Source organism: Plecotus auritus, assembly GCF_963455305.1.
Source record: "Plecotus auritus genome assembly, chromosome: 9".
NCBI classification, from domain to species: Eukaryota; Metazoa; Chordata; class Mammalia; order Chiroptera; family Vespertilionidae; genus Plecotus; species Plecotus auritus.
The window spans coordinates 59,418,576-59,425,790 of record NC_137783.1 but is presented as its reverse complement, the minus strand read 5'-3'; positions in this window follow the sequence as shown (position 1 = coordinate 59,425,790).

The following is a 7,215-nucleotide window of genomic DNA, read 5'->3' as shown; positions in this document are numbered from 1 at the left end:
TCAAATGAACCAGATAAACTGATGAACAAAAATAGACCCAGAGACATAGAAGCATGAACAGATTGTTGAACCTCAGAGGTAAGGCAAGGGAGGGTGAGTGGGAAGAGATCAACCAATGAACTTGTATGCATATATGCATAACCCCTGGACACAGACAATGGGGTGGTGAGGATCTGGGGGATAGGGGGATGGGAATAGGCTGGAAGAGGTTAATGGGGGAAACAGGCGGACCTATGTAATATTTTCAACAATAAAGATTTTTTAAAAAGGATATAATGTAGAAGTGGCCTTATGAATTAGGAGGGAAAGGATGAATATTTTTTTTTATTAAGGTATTATATGTGTACATATCTTACCATTGCCCCCCCCACCCCACTCCCATACATGCCTCACCCCCCAATGTTTTGCATCCGTTGGTTACTCTTATATACATGCATATAAGACCTTCAGTTGATCTCTTATTTCCCCCACCAATCCCTAACCTTACTGCTGTAATTTGACAGTCTGTTTGATGCTTTACTGCCTCTGTATCTATCTTTTTGTTCATCAGTTTATAAATGTTTTTCATTATCCCCAAATGAGTGAGATCATGTGGTATTTTTCTTTCATTGACTGGCTTATTTCACTTAGCATAATGTTCTCTAATTCGATCCAGATGCCTACAAATGGTAGTAATTCCTTCTTTTTTATGGCAGCATAGTATTCCATTGTGTAGATGTACCATAGTTTTCTGATCCAGTCATCTGCTGACGGGCATTTAGGCTGTTTCCAAATCTTAGCTATGGTAAATTGTGCTGCTATGAACATAGGGGTGCATATATCCTTTCTGATTGGTGTTTCTAGTTTCTTAGGATATATTCCCAGGAGTGGGATTACTGGGTCAAATGGGAGTTCCATTTTCAGTTTTTTGAGGAAACTCCATACTGTTCTCCACAGTGGCTGCACCAGTCTGCATTCCCACCAGCAGTGCACGAGGGTTCCTTTTTCTCCGCATCCTCGCCAACACTTGTCGTTTGTTGATTTGTTGATGATAGCCATTCTGACAGGTGTGAGATGGTATCGCATTGTCGTTTTGATTTGCATCTCTCGGATAATTAGTGACTTTGAGCATGTTTTCATGTGTCTCTTGGCCTTCCTTCTGTCTTCTTTCGAAAAGATTCTATTTAGGTCTGTTGCCCATTTTTTTATTGGATCATTTATCTTCCTTTTATTAAGTTGTATAAGCTGCCTGTAGATGTTGGAGATTAAACCTTTATCAGTGATAACATTTGCAAATATGTTCTCCCACACAGTGGGGTTTCTTGTTGTTTTGTTGATGGTTTCTTTTGCTGTGAAAAGCTTTTTATTTTGATGTAGTCCCAATTGTTTATTTTCTCTTTGGCTTCCATTGCCCTAGGGGCAGTATCAGTGAAAAAGTTCTTTTGGCATATGTCTGAGATTTTGCTGCCTGTGGATTCCTCCAGTATTTTTATGGTTTCCCGTCTTATATTTAAGTCCTGTATCCATTTTGAGTTTATTTTTGTGTATGGTGTAAGTTGGTGATCTAGTTTCATTTTTTCGCATGTATCTGTCCAATTTTCCCAACACCATTTATTAAAGAGACTGTCTTGACTCCATTGTATGCTCATGCCTCCTTTGTCAAATATTAAATGCGCATATTGGTTTGGGTCGATATCTGGATTCTCTATTCTGTTCCATTGATCTATATGTCTGTTCTTGTGCCAGTACCAGGCTGTTTTGAGGACAGTGGCTTTGTAATACAGCTTGAAATCTGGTATTGAGATCCCTCCTACTTTATTCTTCTTTCTCAGGATTGCTGTGGCTATTCGGGGTCTTTTTTTATTCCAGATGAATTTTTGGAGAGTTCTTTCTAGGTCTGTGAAATACGCCGTTGGTATTTTAATGGGGAGTGCATTGAATCTATAGATTGCTTTGGGTAGTATGGACATTTTAATGATGTTGATTCTACCAATCCATGAACATGGTATGTTCTTCCATCTGTTTATATCTTCCTCTATCTCTTTTTTCAGTGTCCTGTAGTTTTCTGCATATAGGTCTTTTACCTCCTTGGTTAGGTTTATTCCTAAGTATCTTAATTTTTTTGGTGCGATGGAAAATGGGATTGCTTTTTTAGTCTCTCTTTCTGTAAGTTCACTGTTGGTGTATAGAAATGCCATAGATTTCTTGGTGTTAATTTTGTATCCTGCTAAATTGCCGAATTCATTTATTAAGTCTGTTAGTTTTTTGATGGATTCTTTCGGGTTTTTTATGTACAATATCATGTCATCTGCAAATAAGGACAGCTTTACTTCTTCTTTTCCAATTTGGATGCCTTTTATTTCTTCTTCGTGTCTAATTGCAGTGGCTAATACTTCCAGTACTATGTCAAACAGGAGTGGTGAGAATGGGCATCCCTGTCTTGTTCCTGATTTTAGGGGAAATGGTTTTAGTTTTTGCCCATTGAGTATGATGTTGGCTGTGGGTTTATCATATATAGCTTTTATTATGTTGAGGTATGATCCTTCTATTCCCACCTTGTTGAGAGTTTTTATCAAGAAAGGGTGTTGGATTTTGTCAAATGCTTTTTCTGCATCAATTGATATGACTATGTGATTTTTATCTCTCAATTTGTTTATGTGATGTATCACATTTATTGATTTGCGGATATTGAACCATCCTTGCATTCCTGGGATAAACCCTACTTGGTCATGGTGTATGATCTTTCTGATGTACTGCTGGATCCTATTTGCTAGAATTTTGTTGAGGATTTTGGCATCTACATTCATGAGGGATATTGGCCTGTAATTCTCCTTCATTGTGTTGTCTTTATCTGGTTTTGGTATTAGGGTGATGCTGGCTTCATAGAAGGAGCTTGGAAGTGTTCCTTCCTCTTGAATTTTTTGAAATAGTCTGAGGAGGATAGGTTTTAGTTCTTCCTTGAATGTTTGGTAGAACTCTCCTGTGAAGCCGTCTGGCCCCGGGCTTTTGTTTAACGGAAGCTTTTTGATGACTGCTTCAATTTCTTCCATAGTTACTGGCATGTTGAGCTGTTTAGATTCTTCCTGATTGAGTTTTGGAAGGTTATATTTTTCTAGGAATATGTCCATTTCCTCCAGGTTGTCCAGTTTGTTGGAATAGAGTTGTTCGTAGTATTTTTTAACAATCCTTTGTATTTCGGCGGGATCTGTGGTTATTTCACCTCTTTCATTTCTGATCTTGTTTATTTGGGTCCTCTCTCTTTGCTTCTTGGTGAGCCTGGCTAGAGGTTTGTCAATCTTGTTTATCCTTTCAAAGAACCAGCTCTTGGTTTTGTTGATCTTTTGTATTGTTTCTTTGGTCTCTATGTCGTTTATCTGTGCTCTGATCTTTATTATTTCCTTCCTTCTGCTTACACTGGGCTTTTCTTGTTGCTCTTTTTCTAACTCTTTGAGTTGTTGGGTTAGGTAATTTATTAGCCCTGTTTCTTGTTTTTTGCAGTAGGCTTGTAGAGCTATGAACTTCCCTCTCAAGACTGCTTTCGCTGTGTCCCATAGATTTTGGATTGTTGTGTTTTCATTGTCATTTGTCACCATGATGTTTTTTATTTCTTCCTTGATCTCTCTGGTAACCCAGTCATTGTTTAATAGTATGCTGTTTAGTCTCCATGTGTTTGATTTCTCTGGGTTGTTTTTATTGTAGTTGATTTCCAGTTTTATGCCACTGTGGTCTGAGAAGATGCTTGATATGATTTCTATCTTCTTGAATTTGAAGAGATTTTGCCTATGTCCCAATATATGGTCTATCTTTGAAAATGACCCATGTGCACTTGAGAAGAATGTATATTCTGTGGCTTTCGGGTGAAATGTTCTGAAGATGTCAATTAATTCCATCTGGTCTAGTGAGTCATTTAGGATTGATGTTTCTTTGCTGATGTTTTGTTTAGAGGATTTGTCCAATGGTGATAGTGGGGTATTAAAGTCTCCTACTATGATTGTATTGCTGTCAATCTCTTCCTTGATATCCTCCAGGAGTTTTTTTATGTATTTGGGTGCTCCTGTATTGGGTGCATATATGTTTACCAGAGTTATTTCTTCTTGTTTGATTGCTCCCTTTAGTATTATGAAATGGCCTTCCTTATCTCTTGTTATGTCCTTCAGTTTGAGATCTAATTTGTCAGATATAAGTATTGCTACCCCAGCTTTTTTTTCAGTTCCATTTGCCTGGAAAACCTTTTTCCATCCCTTCACCCTCAGTCTGTGTGCGTCTTTTTTTCTGAGGTGGGTTTCTTGTAGACAGCAGATATGTGGGTCGTGTTTTCTTATCCAATCCATTACCCTATGTCTTTTGATTGGGGCATTTAATCCATTTACATTTAAAGTTATTATTGATAGGTACTTATTTGTCACCATTCCTATTCTTTACCCCTGTGTTCCTTCTTCGCTTCCTGTTTCTTTCTTTCTTTTCTTTTCTTTTTTTTTTTTACAGCAGACCCTTTAGCATTTCTTGCATTGCTGGTTTGGTGGTAATAAATTCCCTTAGTCCTTTTTCGTCTGTGAAACTCCTGATTTCACCTTCAATTTTGATTGACAGCCTTGCTGGGTACAGTATTCTTGGATTCAGACCCTTCCTTTGCATGACTTTGTATATTTCATTCCATTCCCTTCTGGCTCGATGAGTTTCTGTTGAGAAATCAGTTGCTAGTCTGATGGGGGTTCCTTTGTATGTAACTTTCTGTCTCTCTCTTGCCGCTTTTAAGATTCTTACTTTGTCGTTGGTGTTTGCCAATTTAATTATAATGTGCCTTGGCGTCGGTCTTTTGGGGTTCATTTTGCTTGGGACTCTGTGAGCTTCTTGGATTTGTGTGGGTTTTTTCTTCCCTATATCAGGGAAATTTTCTGTCATTATTTCTTCAAACAGGTTTTCTATTCCTTGCTCAGCTTCCTTTCCTTCTGGAACCCCTATTATGCTGATGTTTTTTTGTTTCGTGTTGTCCCAAAGTTCCCTTAGACTCTCCTCCTGCCTTTTAATTTTTTTTTTCTAGAAGTTGCTCTAATTGGGTATTTTTTTCCATCTTGTCTTCTAGCTCACTGATGCGGTCCTCTGCTTCTTCTAGTCTACTCTTGATGCTTTCTATTGAGTTCTTTACAGCAGCGATGTGATTCTTCATTTCTTCTTGGTTCTTCTTCATTTCCTCTTGGTTCTTGCTCATATTGTCAAATTTGTCTTCCATTCTTTTCAGCCACCTTATGACCATTTCTCTGAATTCTTTTTCTGGAAGGTTGCTTGCCTCCATTTCGTTTACTTCCTTTTCTGGTGATGCCTGCTTTTCTTTCATATGCGGGCTGCTTCTTTGTCTCCCCATGGTCTCTCTTCTCTGGGTGTCTGGTTATGTAGTTCTCTCTCTCCTTATCCCAGGCGAAATGTGACTTTTCCGTGGTGGAGTGTAGAGCTCCTCTGAACCCGTGTGTTTGCGCCAATTGGGGAGCGTTGTTCTGGGGCTCGCAGTCGTTCCTTGGGTGCCGCAGTTGTGGATCAAATATTTTTTTTAAAGGTACTAGGAAAAATAATTATCCTTATGGACTTTACAAGAGAATTTGTGAGAATGTAATCATGACTTTAGGTCATTAAAGAGGCTATTAAATAAGTAAACAAAACAAAGTATGGATAGACTAAATTTTACTTTATTTAAATTAAAAATTTCTGTATAATAAATGACAGCATAAACAAAGTAGATACGTGGATGTTCCAATTTCTTAGATTTTTATGTAAAATTTAAAAATTCTCACCCAAAACTAAAAATCTATAAATACCTAGAAATAAGCTTAATATGAAACATGTAAGATCTTTATGAAAAAGTTATTAAAATTTTATCAAAGACCATAAAATATTTTAATTAATAAAGAGACCTATCATGATACTAATGGGAAAAATTATAATTAAGTCTATTCTCCACAATTTTAGTGTAACTTAATAAATTGATTCTAAAGTTCACCCAGAACAGAATATGTACAAGAATAAGACAATGGAAGGGTGGGGGGAGGAAGGGAGAACTTGCCTATAGAAAATAAGACGCATATGAAGTCAAATGACAGTGAAGAACATGGTCGGTAGGATAGACATCTAGATCCATTGTCCAGAAATAGGCAACTTATCATATTATAAACTTGGCATTTCAAATAAATGAAGAAAGAAATGGACTAGTTAATACTAGTTGGGACAACTGCCTTTTCATTTTTGCTTGTAGTGGGGGAGGAACCCTTAAAGATAAATAACCAATAGTAAAACTAGGCAAATATGACATAAACAGGCAGCATACAATAGAGGATCTATAAATGACAAGAAAATATGAAATGTTTGGTTTTAAAAGTAATCCGGGAAATTCAAGTTAAAGCAAGATTATTTCCAACCACAAGATTGGTCAAAAAAAAAAAAAAAAGACACTAGTACCTACTGTTGTCAAGTGTGTAGAGCAGGGTTGGGCAAACTTTTTGACTCGAGGGCCACAATGGTTTCTTAAACTGGACCGGAGGGCCGGAACAAAAGCATGGATGGAGTGTTTGTGTGAACTAATATAAATTCAAAGTAAACATCATTACATAAAAGGGTATGGCCTTTTTTTAATTTTATTTCAATAGTTTTATTCATTTCAAACATTTTAACAAGAAGAATGTAAACACTTATTATTATAATTTGAAACTTCAAAAAATGGAGGAATCATAGCACAGTAACATACCTTATATTGAAGATGGCAAAGGCAAAATAAAATTGCCTAACAAAGGAAAGGTACAAAAGCCTTTCAAATTAAACTTAAATATAATAAAATAATTTAAAACTAAAACAAATAGAAAAGAACAAAATGTGTAAACAGTAAATGCAGTTAGTGGCCACGGTAGCGTTACTGATACCGCATCCGTATCAGCAAAAAAATGCAGCCACAGCATGGCTAGTGTGACATGTCCTCTGTGTGTCTTTTTCCCTGCTGCGCGCATCCGCAGTGGGAAAAACAACTGCAGTGGATACAAGCCCTAAAAGCTGAAAGTCTTTGTTGTTTTATTAACAAGTCATTGTGATGTACAGAATGTGAGAACAGGAAAAAATTGTGTCTGAGTAGAGCTCTTAATCTTACCTCAGAAAGGCTCTGATACTGTGCTCTCCAGGGGCGTGTCTCCCTACATCACCACGATAACATGTCTACGCATTTCCAGGGTGATGTCGGGAGATGCGTCCTCGGGCATT